General features: G+C 40.3%; 1 long non-coding RNA gene across 1 annotated transcript in view; it reads left to right on the top strand.

The window, feature by feature from the left end:
- Positions 1 to 21,476, top strand: part of LOC129621536 (uncharacterized) — a 72,039-nt gene extending 50,563 nt beyond the window's left edge. Inside the window, exon 3 of the long non-coding RNA XR_008699424.1 lies at positions 19,862 to 21,476. This is a non-coding gene — a long non-coding RNA (uncharacterized LOC129621536). The remainder of the gene's footprint in view (positions 1 to 19,861) is intronic.
- The last annotated feature ends 822 nt before the right edge of the window (positions 21,477 to 22,298 follow it).

The following is a 22,298-nucleotide window of genomic DNA, read 5'->3' as shown; positions in this document are numbered from 1 at the left end:
GACTTAAAATTTTTTTTTTAAATTAAAAAAAAAAAAAAGATTGACCGTAAAAATAGGAAAAATATATCTAGGTGTTTCTGTGGTTTTGTTGTGAGTATTGTGGGTTCAGTTCATTTTTGGCTAGTTCCTTGGTCTGACTTATATTTCTCAAGATCTATAGGCCCCTTCCTATGTAGTTCGTAGTGACCACAGGGTTTTAATCTATGGCCTGTAGCTTCCAAGGCGTTTCCCTCTGTTATAGCTTCTTCTGTTTGCTGGTCTCTTCAGTGTTTGGTTCCCGCCCTGACACAAAGGGGACGGTGGAGGACACTATTTTTTTATTTTATTTTATTTAGGCTCACTTGTTCAGCCGCGCTGTGGGGAGGGAGGGAGGGATGCTGCAAACAGATAACACTGGCGTGCGCTCGCAGTGCCTCAGCCACACTGGGTCTGCCCCCGCTCACGGCGCGTGTAGCCTCCCTGCCCACACTGCTCGGGCTCTAGGTTGTTCCGCCGGGAACAATCAGAGGCGGGCCCTGGGCTGAGCTCCCAGGTCCAAGCCGCTCAGGTTCAGGCACTCGGGTAGACCTCAGAGACGCAGACTCGGTTGGGCCTGCGTTTTGTGCTCTTCCCAGATCCGAGCAGCTCAGGTGATGTGTTTGGCGGGTGCCAATACTGCGACTTATCGCCTCCCCGCCACTCGGTTATCTGGGTGTAAAACTGGCGCACCTTCTCAGGCAGATGTTGACAGTCCAGACCCCCAAGAAGTTTTAGTTAGCAAAGAAGCCTGCTTACAGTTTTATAGATAGTGTCTCTCTTGGGCTGCGATTGCCCCCTTCTGGCTCTGGCTGCCTGTCACCGGAGGGGGAAGGTCTGCAACCGGCTATCTCTGTTCAGTCCTTTGTTCTGTGCGCGGGCCTGGCTGTGTCTTAGGTTAGGGCTGGCTTTTTGCGTGGTAGATATCCCACAGTCTGGTTTGCTAGCCCAAATTATTTCGCTCAGATAGCGCTCAGGACATTCGGGCCGATTCTTACTCTAAGGGACACAGCCCACGCCCCGCTTCCCTGCCCAGCCTCTGCTTGCTAATGCTGTGTGCAGGCGTCTGCGCTGCTTCTCCGCTGGGGGAGTTACCGTAGGGCTCACAATCTGCGATTTATAATTGTTTATTTATTTTTTTCTCCCTTTTATGTTGCCCTCTGTGCTTCCAAAGCTTGGCACAGATTCGGCAGTGAGAAGGTTTCCTGGTGTTTGGAAACTTCTCTCTTTTTAAGACTCACTTCCCGGGACAGAACTCCGTCCCTCCCTCTTTTGTCTCTTTTTTTGTCTTTTATATTTTTTCCTACCTCCTTTCAAAGAGTTGGGTTGCTTTTCTGGGTGCCTGATGTCCTCTGCCGGCATTCAGAAGTTGTTTTGTGGAATTTACTCGACGTTTAAATGCTCTTTTGATGAATTTGTGGGGGAGAAAGTGTTCTCCCCGTCCTACTCCTCCGCCATCTTGGCTCCTCCCTATCCTTCTCAGTTCTTTACTGCTACCCTATCTGAAGTGCTCAGGAAGACAAGACAGACAAGCCAGGCAAATGGGTTCTGTTTATTTCTAGCTGGAAATTTTGCCTAAATTCTTAGGTTTTCTACTCTATTGAGGTAAGATAGACAAAGCAGAGCCATTAAGGATTCTCTTTACCATTCTCCCCTAGTGCCAAAGACAGATCAGGCTGAATGTAGTGCCTCACCATGTTCTCTTTCTTCTTCTGGCCCCTCACTCAGAGCTCTCTCCCTAAAGAAGTAGGAGTCTTTAATCTTCATTTTAGTGAGCCTCAGCCAGAAAGAGGAAAGAGAACTCATCTTGATAAAGAAACTATCACTTTGTTGTTTACAACAAAGGCTCCGACCTTGGTGAGATAATTCTTGACTTTGGGCACATGAGTATATTTGTGTGTGTGTGTGTGTGTGTGTGTGTGTGTGTGTGTGTTTGCATGTGTTTTGACATGGAGAGTGATACAATGTAGTTTTAGAGTTCTTTAGTACATTATTTATGGTTTTCAAAGAACATTAGTATACATCTTTTATATACATTATACACATGTATAAGCCACAGGAACTCCTTTGGATGGTTGCCTGAGCTGCCCATTGCCCAATCTTATTCTTAGTCCAAAACAACCTTCAGGGTAAAAGCTGTCATCTGTTTCATTATACAGTGGACATATGGGAATATTGTGATGCCTGAAGCTTTATAGCTGAAAGAGACTTCAGGCTAAATCCATTCCTGGGGCATTCATGTGTAGATCCTATATATGTGGCCCATACTGAGTAACCTGTTTACAATTTCTTTGTAAAAAATAAAAAGCATATGGCAGCCAGTTGTCTTTTGCCTTTTTCATTTGGAAAGGCACATGGTAGCTAGCTCTTTGGATTTACTGTACAGGTTCGCTGAAATAGTAATATACAAATGTGGCATGGTGGTTCTGCTCATGGCCGGTGCTGTGTTTATTTTTTTAAATTTTTTTTTGTCTTTTAACTTTTCTCAATTCACATAAATTACTATTGCTTGTATTTTTTCAGAAAAAAGGCCTTAAGAGGTTATTTTGTAAAATGACTTTGATGTACAATTTATTAAAATTTTTAAGGGAACTTTGTTTTAGGGCATTAAGAGTAATTCTAATTCAAGAAAACTCTGATATCTGAGAAACTCATCTATTTGCTTAAAAGATAATGAGGTACCAGTTAGCTATGAATTTAATTATCTCAAGAACATTACTAGGTGCTAGTTGCAGGCCTCCAATAGCAAGTTAGCTATTTCAGAACCAATATCTAGGTAGTTGGTTAATCAACCAAATTGTAATCTGGTGGTTTAGTCTTTCTAATGGCTGGTATTCAGGAAGTCAGTTCAGTCAGTCAGTCAGTTCAGTCGCTCAGTCGTGTCTGACTCTTTGCGACCCCATGAATCGCAGCACGCCAGGCCTCCCTGTCCATCACTAACTCCCAGAGTTCACCCAGACTCACGTCCATCGAGTCGGTGATGCCATCCAGCCATCTCATCCTCTGTCGTCCCCTTCTCCTCCCGCCCCCAATCCCTCCCAGCATCAGAGTCTTTTCCAATGAGTCAACTCTTCGCATGATGTGGCCAAAGTACTGGAGTTTCAGCTTTAGCATCATTCCTTCCAAAGAAATCCCAGGGCTGATCTCCTTCAGAATGGACTGGTTGGATCTCCTTGCAGTCCAAGGGACTCTCAAGAGTCTTCTCCAGCACCACAGTTCAAAAGCATCAGTTCTTCAGTGCTCAGCCTTCTTCACAGTCCAACTCTCACATCCATACATGACCACAGGAAAAACCATAGCCTTGACTAGTTCTTAGGAAGTACTAATTCCCATTATGTAACTCACTGAACAATTCTCTAGCTGACTGATAAATCAGTCACAGAATATCAAAAATATCTTTAAATGTGCCTTTTTTTTTTTTTTTAAATAAAGAGGCTTGTGAAGTAATGCAAGATCTAAAGCAATAGTCAAGTCATAGGAATTGGGTTAGAGCCTGCTATTTTATTGCCTCTTTTGGAAAAAAAAGAGCAAATCTAATGACAAAGAGCAAATTGGAAGATCATGAAACAAATTCTTACAGTTTCCTGTCTGCTAATAGCCAATCTAGGGCAAATTTATTTTCTGGGCTTTAATTATTCCATTGAAAATAACAATCAGTGCAAGAAAGAATAAACTACTTGGGTAATATATAATTATTAAACTCTGTCCTAAAGATAATCAACTTGGTTTCTTTATCTTGAGTAAACCAAATGTTAGAATAGTAATTTGGGCTACCTCAGAATACAGAAAAGGTCTTTAACATGAAAGCAATTAAACTAATGTCTGAAAGTATTTGTTAATATGTTGTGTTAAACAGGTACAGTTATTGCTGTCTAAATGTTGTTTATCTAAAATGAATGCTGCTGCTGCTAAGTCGCTTCAGTCTTGTCCGACTCTGTGCGACCCCAGAGACGGCAGCCCACCCATCCCTGTGATTCTCCAGGCAAGAACACTGGATTGGGTTGCCATTTCCTTCTCCAATGCATGAAAGTGAAAAGTGAAAGTGAAGTCGCCCAGTCGTGTCCGACTCTTAGCGACCCCATGGACTGCAGCCTACCAGGCTCCTCCGTCCATGGGATTTTCCAGGCAGGAGTACTGGAGTGGGGTGCCATTGAAAATAAGCAATGGAACAGAAATAGCGTCCGTCTAGTCAAGGCTATGGTTTTTCCTGTGGTCATGTATGGATGTGAGAGTTGGACTGTGAAGAAAGCTGAGCGCCGAAAAATTGATGCTTTTGAACTGTGGTGTTGGAGAAGACTCTTGAGAGTCCCTTGGACTGCAAGGAGATCCAACCAGTCCATTCTGGGGTAGATCAGTCCTGGGTGTTCTTTGGAAGGAATGATGCTTAAGCTGAAACTCCAGTACTCTGGCCACCTCATGTGAAGAGTTGACTCATTGGAAAAGACTCTGATACTGGGAGGGATTGGGGGCGGGAGGAGAAGGGGACGACAGAGAATGAGATGGCATCACCGACTCGATGGATGTGAGTCTGAGTGAACTCTGGGAGTTTGTGATGGACAGGGAGGCCTGGCGTGCTGCAATTCATGGGGTCGCAAAGAGTCGGACACGACTGAGTGACTGAACTGAACTGAACTAAAGCTGAACAGAGTTTTGTATTTTAAGAATGAAAATGAGTTTGATTTATAGACATGTAATGAAAATGTAAAAATAAGGAGTTGAGAAAACCACCCCCTGTCTAGTGGATTAATAAGGCTGGACTTTTATACACTTACTTGGAAAAATATTTTCAAGGTCCTCTTATTGTATAACTTTCATTTTTTTGTGGGAATAGAGGTGATTGTATATACCTCCCCACAGAATTATATGTCATATATATAATTTCTCTATAAACATACATATTGAAATATATATTCAAACTAGACTATAGACTCTGTTGCAGCGATTCCCTGCCTTTACTTATGTTTATATGTAAATATGTGTGTTCTGCTTTAACTATAGACATTTCCTTGGTGAAAATCTCCTTCATTCTTTACTCACTTGATACTTTTTCTTCACTCTGACAATTGCCACTTGGGGTAGAATAGACTCTGATCTAACACAGAGGAGGGGTATACCAGATTTTATCTCATTCCAATATTTCAGAGGCTACAAAAGGTTAGCAAAAGACAGTAACCTGAAGTATGGTGTCAGAATTCATTAATTCATCTAGGGTGAACTGGTTCTTCGATAATAATACATGTTGGCTGTACCTGGAAACAAAGTGATCATTCTGTAGAACACTTGGAAATGATATGGTGGTCTGGCAGACTTCCAGAACAATCCTTCAAAGACAGAGCTTGGTTCTCCTTATCACTCTGGTGATATGGAACACCCAGATTCTAGGGTTCAAAGAAGGTAATGGATGAATGGATATTTGCTACCTGAGAAAAGAAATGTAAGAAAAGACAATTCTTACTCCTCAAAAGGAAGACAATGTGTGCTGATAGAGAATGTTCTAGTCTGCACTTTATTATGAAGAAGTCCCTTTCTGGAACATTTACTTAGTTAGAAGCTCACTATTGCTGGTTCAGATGGTAATACGCCTGCAATGTGGGAGGCCCGGGTTAAGTCCCTGGGTCGGGAAGATCCCCTGGAGGAGGGCATGGTAACCCACTCCAGTATTCTTGCCTGGAGAATCCCATGGACAGAGGAGCCTGGTGGGCTATAGTCCATGGGGTCTCGAAGAGTTGGACATGACTGAGCAACTAACACTTTCATGCTTTCACTGTTGTTGTTTTGCATTACTTCTCAGAGATGAAAATGAAATTTATACCTCAGCTAATGGTTTGGCATATCATTCGACTGTATTTGGGTTGTCTTTTTCCTTAATGATGGAAAGCCTGGACCTTCTTGACTCATCTCCTTTTATTTTTCCCTTGTTCACTATGCTCCAGCCACTTGGGCATTCTTTCTGTTGCTTGAACAACCAAGTTTGTTTCTACATTAGGTCCTTGGGATTTGCTATTTTCTCTTTCTGAAACACTCTGCCCTAGATCCACAGAAGGTGGCTGTTTTTTGGCATTCTTGCCTTTGCACACATACCACCTCCTCATATCACGTGGTCTGAATTTGCCTCCTCCCCATGTTCTACCAGTCATTCTCTATCATATTATCCTATTTTAAAAATCACTTTCTATAATTAACTTGCTTATCTCTTTGATTCCATGTTTGCTGGCTGTCTCTTGTCTGGTACAGGGTGCCCGTCATGCACACATCTGTTTCTTCAGTGCCTGGAGTAGTGAATGGGATACAGCATTTTTCAGTAAATATCAATGATTAGACTGAACTTTAATTTACTTTTCCATCCAGCTTTATTGAGTTATAGTTAACATTTATGTAGTTGTGTAAGACTTATATTATGTAAGACTAAACTGAATTTTAGATTCATCAGTAGGTTCCAGCTGGAGGAGGACACAGTGACCCACTCCAGTATTCTTGCCTGGAGAATTCCATAGACAGAGGAGCCTGGCGGGCTATAGTATATAGGGTTGCAAAGAGCTGGAGATGAATGAAGTGACTTAGCACACACATGCATAGGTTCCAGAGTTTATCTCTTCTGAGGAAACTTGCTTTCTTATAGCTAGAGGGTTCCTTTTAAGCATTCCAGATTAAAATACTGGTGGTGGAACAAATAAAACAGTTCTGGCTGATTTTCAGTAATGTTGAGGATGGTTCTTGAAAGGGTAGGAGAGAGATAAAAGAAATAAAACTGTATTTAAGTATGAGGTACCATGGATTTTCTTATTCCTACCTTCCTGGCTGACTTAGGACAGATGTTTGTTAGAATTGAAACTGCTTTATATATTCCCAAGATGTTTGGTCTTTTCTTTTATCATGAGTGGGCCTTTGTGTTGGGAAGGAACTGTAAGACTTCCTGCTTACTCCATCTTAGACATCTGTTAGTCAAACAGACATTTCTCCATAGACTTCAAATGACTACTTTCTTCTTGTATGAACGGAAATATGCTGACTATAAGAGGGCCAAGAACAAAAAAATTTTCCATCGGATATCCTTATAAGGAAAACGTGAGACATGTGCTTATAATGTGCAAACAGCTATTACTCTGAAAAAGAATTATTAACATGTATTAACTTTGATAAAAATAAAAACTAAATCATTTCCATTGATATAAACCATTTGTTTTTCAACTGGGATATTCATACACTTCAATTATAAAATTAATGACAGATGCACAAGAAGTTATATATCTGGCTTCCACATGCATGCTCTGGAGTTAGCTTTTAAATGCCCATTTAGAAGCTCTCCTTTTTTTTTTTTTTTAAAGGACTAAAGTAATTTAGAAATTATGAGCTTATTATTTTTACCTGTGCTATTTAATAATAATATAGATAATTCATTTAATCTGAACTGTTTAACCTTTGCATTTTCACTTGTTCATCTTATCTATTCCAAAGTATTTAATTTCCTTAATGATGCCAGGGTTAAGATTATGAACCACCCTTTTGTAAAAAATCAAGGAGGAGCTTCTCCTCCCCCAAGATCATGTCTTCATGAGCAATGAAGTTTCCTAAAGATGTGTGAAGTGAAAAAGAGTGATACTCACATTTAATGTTTTAGGCTTTTTTGTTAGAAAAAATTTTAAATTACTTTGAAAATAATGTGAAATATCTTTAACTTTATTTATCTTCATTCATCAAGTTAAATGGGACTTTTTTGGGAAAGAACCTTAAAACTGAGTGAGAGTCCAACCAAGGAAAGATAATCAACGGCAGCAGGAGTCATGCCTTCTTTTAGATAGTACACACCAAAGAACAGCACTGAGGCATATGCAGAAGAACTGTAAAACTCACCCTGCAATGTAATAAGGGATTTTTGTGCCTCTATCTTATGAGCCTTTGGGGATGTATGGATACGAGAAAATTATTTAGAAAATTAGGTTTTCAAGGATAGGGATTTACCACCTGAAAATTTCCAGGAAAATATGAAAACCCATGGATAAGTCAGCTTATTCTATGACTCCCTGAAGTTATGTGCAGAATTTGATGTGCATGTAGGTATGCTCTCATTTTTCATTGATAAGGGGAATGGTCAGTAGCTTTTGTTTGGTTCTCAGAAGGGTGTGTGACTCAAAAAAAGTGAAGACTCATGGCAACAGAGCTAGGCCAGCATTCCCCAAACTGTTGGGACTTAATGGACTATATGATGTCATTAAGTCCTCATGTGGTTAGATAAGCTTGGGAAACATTGTTTAATGTATCTCACCTGTTAGAGATTCATAAAACGTTAACTTATTAAAGGCTCTAATATATCCTTCAGTAAATGAGCTTGTTTTGCTTTATTTAAACTAGTATTTTATTTGACATGGAAACTCTGTTTTTGTAAAATACATGTAAACATCCCATGAGCACTAGAGTTCCATGCAATGAAGTTTGAGAACTGTTGATCCAACATGTGTTTCCCAGATTCCCTGCCACTCAATATTAAGAGCTCTACTTCAGGGCCTGTTGTTAAAACATTCTTTCTTGTGTATTCTAAGATGAGACTTAACTGATTATAACAGTCATATGATTTGAGGCTTGGGAAGCCACTTAATTGGAGGTCTCTGTGTAAATACAGGTCATCTAATTAATCCTCCATTGGATACTTAAATTATCTCCATGAACATTACATAAAACGGTGTTTCCATGATTTTGCAATCCCTTCCCTAATAGAGAATTCACTAACTATAAGGCCATCATCATTTCTAGGATCTGGTTCTTTCTCCTATAAATGTATCTGTCTTCAAAATGATAGTTCATCTGGCATTTGAAGAGAGGCGGCAGCAGCTGATCTTCTTCAAGTCTGCTTCTCTGGAAGAGTAGCCTTCCATTGTTCCTCATGGCTTGGGGCCCCTCACGTCCTTGGCACTGATGTTTGGTTTCTCCTTTCCGGAGCTTCACACAAGGCATTCTGCCCACCCAGACTGCCTTGCCAAGGTGATTGGAACATTTCATTGAAAGGGTGTATCCTCTTCCATCCCCCTTTCAAGAAAATTCACACATACATATTTCCATCTGGTATCTGTTGCCACAGCCACATGTTCTCTGAAAATGAGCCCAGCCACCCACAACTGGGATGTAGAGCTGCTTTTGAATTACTTAACCCTGCCAGCCATGATTGACAGACTGGGGATGGAGCTCTGACTTCATCTGGGCCAATCGAATAATCTGCCCTGATTATTGAAATTGGATTATATTGAAACTACCTACTCTGTCCTGGTACCAGAGGTTTGTGTGATCAGGAACTATTGGGGCAACCAAATGTATAGAGAAGTTGAGAAACCACTGTAAGAGAGAAGAATGAGTCAGATGGGCAGGGAGAAACAGAAGTGTGCATGTGTGTGGTGAAGATGGCAAGGGTGGGTGTGAAGAATAGCCGTTTCCCATCCTCTGTTTCTTATAAGGATCTCCTACTTTTAGGTACACCAAACACTCTTGATTCTTTTCAATAAATTCTCCTTTTTTGCTTGTGCAAAAATGTGGATTTCTACTGTTTATAATTAAAAGATCCTTGACAAAAAGAAACTCTTAAGATGTTGGAAGAAATGAATGGCATGCAAGGATGAATTAGATTATTGCAGAGTACTAACCTGTCTCCTTCCATTCAGCACCTTATCCCACCTTCACTCAATTTACTAATTTGTTCTACTTTCCTGCCTCCGCTTATGCTGTTTTCTCTTCTACTGTGCTGTCCCTTGCCTTTTCAGTCTATTTAAATTCTACTTCTCCCTTAAGGATACAATTATTCCTCTTTTCTTAAGGTTTCCCTGACCACTCTGTTAATATGTGTTGAATAAGAAGAGCTAATCTGATTAAAGGAGTAAGTAATGGTTCCAAAAGTAAAGATGGAAATATTGTAGACTCTTTTTTAGCTAGATAAGAAGAAGAATTGGTAACTCAATGGCACAGAGTAAATAGAGGATTGTTCTACAGACTGAAGATGGAGAATGATGGCTTCAGCACAGTCAAGTCAGTGAGGCAGGACTTGCATCAGGAACAGTCTTGGATCTTAGAAAGAATTTCTCAGTCTTTTTGTGATTCACTTCTAGGGCAGTTTCAAAAGATTGTGGATTTTCTTGTAGAGGTTTAAAATAGCAAACATTTTGTTGGACCCTTCTAAATAAGTGACTTCTTAGGGCTCTTTGTAGCTTTTGGAATCTCTTCGTTAGCACTTGGTGCATAAAAGATGTTTAATAAACATTTGTTGAATAAGGAAGGGAATGAATGAATATGCTTTCATCTGTGCAGTTCAACTGCTAGACAAGAAAAAGGCTGCAATTCATTTTGAAGATGCCTTATCTAGTGGTTAGAAAAGAAGCCAAATATAATTTGATGTATATAGAAATGCACACAATTCTTTAATTTCCAGAGTTAGGCAACTACAGTAGTTTTAGAGTTGATATAGGGACAAGCAGGTCTGATGCTTAAATGCATGAGCCACTAAAAACAGCCACCACATTCCTGAATTGTTGTGCTCCTTGGCTGGGGAACCAGCATTCCAAAATCCCCAGAACACATCTCCACCACTGGCCAGGGAGTCAGAGTCTCTGCTGTCCACTGTGGTATCATATCATACTGAATATTTCAAAGGGGGAATGAAGTGACTACCTATTTATCTCTCTAACTCATTTGGGGCCACCAACACAGAGTAGAGAGCAGGCACATATGAGGATTAGCAAGAATCCAGCTCTGTCACCAGCTCTCTTAAAGAGAGTCTAACAGAAGGAAGCGGAAGTTCATTTCCGTTCATCAGTTTAGAGATGCTTTATCTACAGAAAGTGAGAGGAAAATGGCAACAACAACAAAGCCTCCTTTGGAGTATTAAGCAGTGCATACCCCAGAGTTGAGGGGAAAATGCTAGCCAAGAACCCCAGCCCAAGGTTCTCAGATCCCAAACCCCCATCTGTGGGCAGGAGAGGACCAGCATTACTGGATAGTGTGATCAGATCATCTGGTGGGAGCAGGATGCCAAAGAGTGTGGGTGTCTAACCACCCTACTTCCATTCTTATGGGTACAGATTGAGAGCCATGCTTAAATTAAGTTCTCAATGGTTGAACATCCTATAGTGAGATAAGCAACAGATTCAGACAGTTAGGGCTACAGACTAAGTTGATTTTTATGAGAGAAAGGATTTTTTTTCCATCTCAATTGATGTTTACACTTAGTTGTTTGAACTATGTTCAGTTCAGTTCAGTCGCTCAGTCGTATCCGACTCTTTGCGGCCCCATGAATCACAGCACGCCAGGCCTCCCTGTCCATCACCAACTCCCCAAGTTCACCCAGACTCACGTCCATCGAGTCAGTGATGGCATCCAGCCACCTCATCCTCTGTCGTCCCCTTCTCCTCCTGCCCCCAATCCCTCCCAGCATCAGAGTCTTTTCCAATGAGTCGACTCTTCAAATGAGGTGGCCAAAGTACTGGAGTTTCAGCTTTAGCATCATTCCTTCCAAAGAAATCCCAGGGCTGATCTCCTTCAGAATGGACTGGTTGGATCTCCTTGCAGTCCAAGGGACTCTCCAGAGTCTTCTCCAACACTACAGTTCAAAAGTATCATTTCTTTGGTGCTCAGCTTTCTTTATGGTCCAACTCTCACAGGTATACACGACTACTGGAAAAACCATAGCTTTGACTAGGTGGACCTTTGTTGGCAAAGTAGTTTCTGCTTTTTAATATGCTCTCTAGGTTTGTTATAGCTTTCCTTCGAAGGAGCAGGTGTCTTTTAATTTCATGGCTGCAGTCACCATTTGTAGTGATTTTGGAGACCAAGAAAATAAAGTCTGTCACTGTTTCCACTGTTTCCACTGTTTCCCCATCCATTTGCCATGAAGTGATAAGATTGGTTGCCTGATCTTAGTTTTTTGAATGTTGAGTTTTAAGCCAGCTTTTTCACTCTCCTCTTTCTCTTTCATCAAGAGGCTGTTTAGTTCTTCTTCGCTTTCTGCCATAAGGGTGGTGTCATCTGTATATCTAAGGTTATTGATATTTCTCCTGGCAATCTTGATTCCAGCTTGTGCTTCATCCAGCCCAGCATTTCTCATGATGTACTCTTCATATAAGTTAAATAAGCAGGGTGACAATAAACAGCTTTGATGTACTCCTTTCCCAATTTGGAACCAGTTCATTGTTCAATGTCTGGTTCTAACTGTTGCTTCTTGACCTACATCCAGGTTTCTCAGGAGGCAGGTCAGGTGGTCTGGTATTCCCATCTCTTTCAGAATTTTCTGGTTTGTTGTGATCCACACAAAGGCTTTGGTGTAGTCAATAATGCAGAAATAAATGTTTTTCTGGAACTCTCTTGCTTTTTTCCTATGATCCAACAGATGTTGGCAATTTGATCTCGGATTCCTCTGCGTTTTCTGAATCCAGCTTGAATATCTGCAAGTTCTTGGTTTGTTGAAGTTAGTCTGTTGAGAAACCAAGCACCACACTTGGAGAGTTGGAGAACTCAGGTTTATTACACCAGCGGGCCCAGAGGAGTTAACACTTCCAGCTCTGAGCCCTGAAGAAAGGAGTTGCAGAGTTCTTATAGACAGTGCATGACACCAGATTTTAGTGGGCAGTGCTGACTGTTAATAGGCTAGTTCCAACTAGGGGTTTCATGCAGGGGGGTGGGCGGTACAGGTCCGGAACAGTAGTTAGGACACAGCAGGGGAGATGCCTGACCATTACACAAACAAACATGGTTAAACAGGGTTATAAGGGCTGGGTAATTGACAAGGGTGAGGTAAGTTTATGGAGAAGGAAATGGCAACCACTCCAGTGTTCTTGCTTGGGAAGTTCCATGAACTGAGGAGCCTGTCTGGCTACAGTCCATGGGGTGGCAAAGAGACAGATATGACTTAGTGACTGAGCAGGAGGTAAGTTTCAGCTGCTAGGATTGTTATAAGTTCCTATTCCATCCCCCCAACCTATGTAACTTACATTACTTTGCATGGAGCTATTTGAGTTGCAGAAGCAGAACAAGCATGAGGCTATTTCTAGCTGGGTGCAAGTTTTAAAATTTTCCTCTTTGGATTCATTTACTGGTGAAGCCTCGCTTGGAGAATTTTGAGCATTACTTTGCTCATGTGTGAGATGAGTACAATTGTGCAGTAGTTTGAACATTCTTTGGCATTGCCTTTCTTTGGGATTCTGGAGAAGGAAATGGCAACCCATTCCAGTACTCTTGCCTGGAAAATTCCATGGACGGAGGAGCCTGATAGGCTACAGTCCATGGGGTCACAAAGAGTCGGACACTACTGAGTGACTTCACTTTCTTTGGGATTGGAATGAAAACGGACCTTTTCCATTCCTGTGACCACTGCGGAGTTTTCCAAATTTGCTGCCATATTGAGTGCAGCACTTTCACAGCATCATCTTTCAGGATTTGGAATAGCTCAACTGGAATTCCATCACCTCCACTAGCTTTGTTCATAGTGATGCTTCCTAAGGCCCACTTGACTTTTCACTGCAGGATCTCTGGCTCTAGATGAGTGATCACACCTTTGTGATTATCTGGGTCATTAAGATCTTTTTTGTACAGTTTTTCTGTGTATTCTTCCCACCTCTTCTTAATAATACCTTCTGTTAGGTCCATACTGTTTCTTTCCTTTTCTGTGCCCATCTTTGCATGAAATGTTCCCTTGGTATATCTAATTTTCTTGAAGAGATATCTAGTTTTTCCCATTCTTTTGTTTTCCTCTACTTCTTTGCATTGATCATTGAGGAAGGCTTTCTTATCTCTCCTTGCTATTTGGAATTCTGCACTCAGATGGGTATATCTTTCCTTTTCTCCTTTGCCTTTAGTTTCTAACTCCTTTGCCTATCTATAAGTAATGTCCCCATTTTGAAGAACCAAAATGGAGACTATTTAAACATGAGAGACTTTCAGAGTCACCTGATTGGTGGCTTTCTCTTTCTTTAAAAAGAATGTTATTTTGTGGTTATTTTCTTTGAGGCAAAATTAAAAATAAATTTTTTCCTTACAATCTGCAGAATTCTTAGTCCTATGAAGGCAGGGAAAATGTCTATTTTGTTTGGAATTATACCATTAGGGCCTAGTATGATGCCTGGTCCAGAACATATCTTCTATATATATATTTATTAAAAATAATGTCTAAATCAATAAGTTTCATAAAGCTGTAAACACTTATGGATTAAAGACCACTGCAAATTTTTTATGAGTGGTTTCTGTTAGGTATTTGGTAGATTCATTTCTATTTAGTGAATGTATGTGATATCCACATTGGTTTTACTATATAGTCCTGAGAATTCATTGCAGAAATACCAGGAAAACCTAACCAACAGCTGTTTTTGTCATTTCAAAAGATTCTCTTTATTGAAAAATGTGTGGTACTATTTCTTTGAACTGAGAAGTTAATATACTTCTACCTGTGATAATTCTAAGGATCAATCTGTAAAATCTGGTTACATGAAATGAAGAGAGTTTGGATATTGACCAAAAAGTAAGTAATATGGAAACCACTAGATTTTACCTCCAGTTTTATAATAACCTTCATGGAGTTTATTTTGACACCAAGTTTGAGAAAAAAGCTTTTTTATTTCTGATAGATTAGTGCTCCATTGTGTGAAGTGCAAACATTGTCTTTCTAGCAAGGTTTCGTAAGTAGATACTGATTTTGAATAATTCTTTGAAAATATTTCTGGATAGTAAATGTATCTTATCTATTTATGAATGACTGATGAATAATGAATATAAAACACTTAAAATCAGAGAATGCACTGATTGGCTTCTAATGTTGTCAGAAGACAGGGAGCTTTTTAAACCAAATTCATAAATCAAATTTATATGCTTAATATAAGTGGCAGGGAAAAAACCCTGCTTATTTTAAGTCTCATTAACTTCTAAAATTGAGGCTAGTCACTTCTGTTAATTATCAGTAGCAGTAAATATCAAGAATTAGTAATATTATGTTCCAAAGACAACCTGGATATGTTTAGCAAAGTAATTCCTAAAAGGAAAGTTGAATGAAAAATTAAAGTGCCATACTAAGCCTCAAATGAAACCCATAAAGCCTTGACCAGTACTTTAGTTCACTTTTACTCATAACTCTTATTATTAATGTTATTGCAGTTTTAAGTGTGGGGCTACTTGCTAGATACAGGGGTTTGCAATAAGGGCTGACCTTCAGGAGTGCAACACGCTAATAAGAGAACATCTCACAGTTCTCTGCATGTAGAGCTGTAATGCAAAACTATTATATAAGGGACAGATTTTTCTTTCAAAATAAAGATAAACCAGCTCAAAACCATACCTAGCCATATAGGAGAACAACACTGCGTGCTGATGGGGCCATGCCATTCTTACCAGTATCCAGGATTGCCCAGCATCCCAATTCAGGTTTGAATTCAGGTTCAGTTGGAAGAAGTAGAATTCACAATGATAAGGGATCAGACAAAATAGACATGAGCCATCATTCTGTTTGTATACTTCTGGAAAAGATGTAGCTACAGCACTGGAGGCAAAAGAAAATGAATGTAGCACTGTTAAGCTCTCAAATCAGATTTTTATAATTCATTTCCATTACTGGCAATTACTGAGATATTTACTTAGAAATATTTCCCTTTGAGGGCTTCACCAGTGGCTCAGCAGTAAAGAGGTAAAGAATCTGCTTGCAATGCAGGACACGCAGGAGACGCAGGTTCGATTCCTGGGTTGGGAAGTTTCCTGGAGGAGGGCATGGCAACCCACCCCAGCATTCTTGCATAGAGAATCCCATGGACAGAGAAGCTTGGTGGGCTACAGTCCAAAGGGTCGCAAAGAGTTGGACACAACTGAAGTAACTGAGTATGCATGCATGCACGCACATTCCCCTTTGAAATAGGTTTCTTTTCCGCAAAGGTCAGAAATCAGTAACGCTAGATTATTTTTTATGAGGTAGTTTGGCGATGTGGAGTATTGCTTTCTTGATACTTAACATTTTTAAGCATCTTTTTCTACCTGTGATTCAAGTTGGACTTTTATTGAAAGTGGATCATGTGTAGGGCCCCTGATTTCCTGTGATTCCCTGACCACAGACATAGCCATAAAAGTGTACTCTGCAGGGCTGGAACCCATAGCCATGACTTTTTTCTACAAAACAACTCTCTCCCAAATAGGGGAAGCCAGTGTTTATTTAAAAATAGCAGTCAAAATGTAAAATGACACACATTTGACAAGGGCATGAGATTTGGTACCTAAAATTCATTATTTTTTCCATTAATGGGATTTGTATGAAGCACTTACCCTACCCTCTTTTGCCCGCACAGCTCTGCCTCTGCCTAGACCAGCTCTGAACACTTTCATTAGTCTGAGACTGATAATTAAAACTCAAAGCCAATATCCTTTGAGCACATAGGCATGGTAAAAATGGCTCTCCTGAGCAATAGCTTAGGAAAATAAATGCTTATTGTATTTAAATTGTTTCTGTTTTTCAACATTTATTTGTTTTTCCTACCACCCTATTGCAGACTTGCTAATCCCCAGCATTTCTACTTTCCCGTAATGGACATAAATTTCCAGAAAAGTAAGGGTTCATGGGTCTGAAGCACAGTGACATTGTTTGTTCAAGATATTTGGAGACATTGCCAAATGCATGACAAAACACAGTTTATGGCCTTCATTTGGCATTGATTTGTGCTGCAAAGCTCAGAGTATCATTTCCTCCAGAAGGTTTTACATTTTTAATGAGAGAAAATATTATGTACAACAGAGTTCTTGAAGAACTTGATAAAGTTTAATTTTTGAAAACCCAAACCTTTCAAAATAAAGAAACTTAAAAATATTATTTTAAATTCTTTCTTGTAAATGGAGCCTTCAAAGTGATCTTTCCAAGGAGTATTCCTTACAACAGTCACTGGTGGTGTATCCTGGGGGACACAAACCGATTTGAAGTACTGGCGTGTTGTTATCAATACATACTTTACAATAAACTGGCGGCAAGAAACATTATTTCCCAGTGTGTACACTGCAGCTGGGCCTGAGTCAGAACTTTTCCAGTGACCTTAGAGCCTCAGAATGGGTGAAAAAAGATGAATAATCCAGATTTCCAACAAAGATAGCTTCACTATCTCACTCAAGTGTGAACAGACCAGTAGACTCATTATGACCAATAAAAAGATGGTATAATGTTTCAGGAAATCCACTGCAAATGAATTAGAATGAAAAAAAATTAAAAAAGTAAGTCAATTTCTCATATAAGAAGAGAAATGGCCTGTTACCCATAGGGATGTGTATGTGTGTGCGCAGTTGCTCAGTCATGTCCAACTCTTTGTCACCCCATGGACTTATATCTTGCCAGGCTCCTCTGTCCATGGGATTTTCCAGGCGAGAATACTGGAGTGGGTTGCCATTTCCTCCTCCAGGGGATCTTTCTGACCCAGGGGTCAAACCCATGTCTTCGGTATCTCCTGCATTGGCAGGCAGATTCTTTACCACTGAGCCACCTGGGAAGCCCACCCATTGGAATGAAAAGGGTGAAACAAAGGGGAAAACTGGAAGGGCCTAGTAACCCCCAAAAAGGTCACATGTCCTCCACAATATTGACTTCTCTTACTCAGATCCTTACTTTGCTAGGAGAAACAAAACAAAGCTAAGGAACAAAGCTGTTCAGTAGGCCCAGCCCAAATGTTTAGTCAGCTTTGAAAGAAAAAGCATTAGTATAGGTGATGTTCCCAGTCTGTCACTGGCTTGTCTGCAGGCTCCATAAACCACATTCCTACTTATACCCCAGAATTTCTCATTCTGTAAGTTTAGAGTGGTGGGGAGAGTCCCACAGTTGGCAATTCTTACAAATACCCAGGTGATATGATGCTGCTTATGTGGTACCATTGTTTGAGAATCATTGTTCTAGCATAAATTATTAGCTTTGAGATCCAGGAAATAGAAGCATATGAGTTAAAGGTAATCTTGTGATAGTTGTGGATTTATTTTCATGTAGGTGTCTGCCCCTGCAGAATACAATAGCGAAGGCATTTACTTGGATAATCCAGGTTTAGAAGACTCCATTAAAATATTTTCATTGAAATATTTTAAGTATAGGAGTTTTTCCCTAGGGGACTAGAAGGGGAATGTTTCTGTGATTTGCTTTACTGCCCTTTCTTGTTTTGCATAGGGAAGCAAGGTACTGTTTGCTCTAGTAATGACTTTAGTCTGATTTCCTGTTTGTACAAGGTCTGGAAAAAACTGTGTTAGGAAATGTAGAATGTGAATGGGCATGGAATTTTCTAGATAAGCAAGTTGCAAGAAACATTCTTTTCATATCATGTCAGTGAGAAAGGTCACAGGCAGTCTGATGATGAGTTTATGATGTGTTGTTACATCATAATGGATGAACCAGAGAAGTGCCTCCTATTTTTCTTCAGGCCAGGCTCTAACTAGGAGGGCCCTGGAAGAGCCTCAGAATCTCTAGGAGTGATGTTGGAGCAATTGATAAGTGTCTTATCTCACAAAACTGCACAATGACAAGGGATCAAAATAATCTTAGTGTTAACTTAAACCAACTTTTGGTTAACCCCGAATCTATTTTGTCTGCATTTCCAATCTTTGTTTTTGTAGGCCTTCCTGTTTTTCTCTATCTAGTGTTTATCTTAGTTACAGTGTCAATGAGATTACAAGCAATTGACCCCAAACTTCTCAAATTGATAATTCTTTAAAGACAACTGCTCATCTGCAAAATAAAAGCTCTGGTGAACGCTCTTTGAAACTCACAGCCCAACAGGAAAATTTGAGTCTAATGTTGGTGGCAAAAGGCAGCTTTTAGAGTTGTATATTACATCTCCTAAAACAGACCGCCAAAGCAAGTACTTCTGATGGAGTGTCAGATGTTCAGTTTAATCACATGGAAAGCCACCTTTGTTGTGGGCAAGAGATGTCTTTCCAGTGATAATTGTTATTCTGACACTTTTTGAGTCCAATTTCTGATACTTGTATTTAAGAGTCCTGTGATCACAGGACCCTTTTTGATTGTAGAAATGGGACAAAGTCCAGTATCACTGAGATTTCCCCAAACAGATAAAATACTCAGAATGAAGGCTTTGGACACAGCCAGCACTGACCCTACTTGTCTTTTCTACATATCTAGCTATGTCTAATGAACTTAACAATTCCAGGCCTTAGTCATATACTGCCTCATCCTTAGGGTGTCTGCCTGTTCATCTGGCTGAGTAAGGATCCACTGCTCTCTTCTGCATTATTTTGCTGCTGGAAAACACAGGTCTTAGGGCCATTTGGAGGTCCACATTAAGAAGTAGAAGTTTATCTTTGCCTGTGGGAAATCTAGACGAGTGGACAATCAAAGGCAACCAGAGGACACATATGGAAGTAGCTCCAAAGTTGGACTCTGGTAAATTCAGAAAGAAGGAAAAACTTTTCTATTAGCATTTGCCCAGTTTCCCTTTTGGTGCACTCCTGTCTCTCTAAGATGTACCTACTGCCCTTAAGCTGTGGTCTGGCTCTCCAGTTGGGCCTTGTAGGTTTGCCTACAATGGAAAGTAAGAGTGTGATAAGATGACCACGATGGAGTGTATGTAAAATTGAAATGGTCACAGAAACCACCCTGGAAGACAGGATCTATGAGGGGAAAGATCTTGTCTGTCCAGTTCACCCCATAATTCTTAGCACCTGACCCAGTGTGTGGCATATAATAAGTGCTACACAAAATTTGTGGTTTTAGTGAATGAACATATAAAGTCAGGATGTATGGTTCAATATAAATGCCATTCAGCCAGGTACCTCTTATCCTAGTAGGCTATGAGTTAGAAAAGAATAGATTATCTAATGCAGATGACTTAGTGACTGGTAAGAACTGATGTCCTTTTCATTATAGGGGACTGGAATGCAAAAGTAGGAAGACAAGAAACACCTGGAGTAACAGGCAAATTTGGCCTTTGAATACAGAATGAAGCAGGGCAAAGACTAATAGAGTTTTGCCAAGAAAATGCACTGGTCATAGCAAACACCCTCTTCCAACAACACAAGAGAAGACTCTACACATGGACATCACCAGATGGTCAACACCGAAATCAGATTGATTATATTCTTTGCGGCCAAAGATGGAGAAGCTCTATACAGTCAGCAAAAACAAGACCAGGAGCTGACTGTGGCTCAGATCATGAACTCCTTATTGCCAAATTCAGACTTAAGTGGAAGAAAGTAGGGAAAACCACTAAACCATTCAGGTCTGACCTAAATCAAATCCCTTTTGATTATACAGTGGAAGAGAGAAATAGATTTAAGGGACTAGCTCTGATAGAGTGCCTGATGAACTATGGACAGAGGTTCATGACATTGTACAGGAGACAGGGATCAAGACCATCTCCATGGAAAAGAAATGCAAAAAAGCAAAATGGCTGTCTGAGGAGGCCTTACAAATAGCTGTGAAAAGAAGAGAAGTGAAAAGCAAAGGAGAAAAGGAAAGATATGAACATCTGAATGCAGAGTTCCAAAGAATAGCAAGGAGAGATAAGAAAGCCTTCCTCAGTGATCAATGCAAAGAAATAGAGGAAAACAACAGAATGGGAAAGACTAGAGATCTCTTCAAGAAAATTAGAGATACCAAGGGAACATGTCATGCAAAGATGGGCTCGATAAAGGACAGAAATGCTATGGACCTAACAAAAGCAGAAGATATTAAGAAGAGGTGGCAAGAATACACAGAAGAACTGTACAAAAAAGATCTTCATGACCAAGATAATAACAATGGTGTGAACACTGACCTAGAGCCAGACATCCTGGAATGTGAAGTCAAGTGGGCCTTAGAAAGCATCACTACGAACAAAGCTAGTGGAGGTGATGAAATTCCAGTTAAGCTATTTCAAATCCTGAAAGATTATGCTGTGAAAATGCTGTACTCAATATGCCAGCAAATTTGGAAAACTCCATAGTGGTCACAGGACTGGAAAAGGTCAATTTTCATTCCAATCCCAAAGAAAGGCAATGCCAAAGAATGCTCAAACTACCGCACAGTTGCACTCATCTCACACACTAGTAAAGTAATGCTCAAAATTCTCCAAGCCAGGCTTCAACAGTACATGAATCATGAACTTCCAGATGTTCAAGCTTGATTTAGAAAGGCAGAGGAACCAGAGATCAAATTGCCAAAATCCGCTGGATCATCGAAAAAGCAAGAGTTCCAGAAAACTTCTGCTTTATTGACTGTGCCAAAGCCTTTGACTGTGTGGATCACAACAGACTGTGGAAAATTCTTAAAGAGATGGGAATACCAGACCACCTGACCTGCCTCTTGAGAAATCTGTATGCAGGTCAAGAAACAAGAGTTAGAATTGGACATGGAACAACAGACTGGTTCCAAATCGGGAAAGGAGTATGTCAAGGCTGTATATTATCACCCTGCTTATTTAACTTCTGTACAGAGTACATAGTGAGAAATGGTGGACTGGATGAAGCACAAGCTGTAATCAAGATTGCCTGGAGAAATATCAATAACCTCAGCTATGCAGATGACACCACCCTTATGGCAGAAAGTGAAGAAGAACTAAATATTTTAGTTTAAAATAAACTTTTGATGAAAGTGAAAGTGGAGAGTGAAAAAGTTGGCTTAAAACTCAACATTCAAAAAACTAAGATCATGGCATCTGGTCCCATCACTTCATGGCAAATAGTTGGGGAAACAGAGGAAACAGTGGCAGACTTTATTTTGGGGGGCTCCAAAATCACTGCAGATGGTGACTGCAGCCATGAAATTAAAAGACACTTGCTCCTTGGAAGAAAAGTTATGAACAACCTGGACAGCATATTAAAAAGCAGAGATACTACTTTGCCAACAAAGATCTTTCTAGTCAAAACTGTGGTTTTTCCAGTAGTCATGTATGGATGTGAGAGTTGGATCATAAAGAAAGCTGAGCACTGAAGAATTAATGCTTTTGAACTGTGGTGTTGGAGAAGACTCCTGAGAGTCCCTTGGACTGCAAGGAGATCCAACCAGTCCATCCTAAACGCTATCAGTCCTGAATATTCATTGGAAGGACTGATGCTGAAGCTGAAACTCCAGTAACTTTGGCCACCTGATGAGAAGAACTGACCGTTGGAAAAGACCCTGATGCTGGGAAAGATTGAAAGCAGGAGGAGAAGCGGACGACAGAGGATGAGATGGTTGGATGGCATCACCAACTCGATGAACATGAATCTGAGCAGACTCTGGGAGATAGTGGAGGACAGAGGAGCCTGGCATGCTATAGAATAGGGGGTCACAAAGAGTCAGACAGGACTCAGCAACTGAACAACAACAAGAAAAATGTGACTGT

Source organism: Bubalus kerabau, chromosome 10 (genome assembly GCF_029407905.1).
Source record: "Bubalus kerabau isolate K-KA32 ecotype Philippines breed swamp buffalo chromosome 10, PCC_UOA_SB_1v2, whole genome shotgun sequence".
NCBI classification, from domain to species: Eukaryota; Metazoa; Chordata; class Mammalia; order Artiodactyla; family Bovidae; genus Bubalus; species Bubalus kerabau.
Note: the sequence above shows the minus strand (reverse complement) of the source record. Positions and strands in the feature narration are given on the sequence as shown.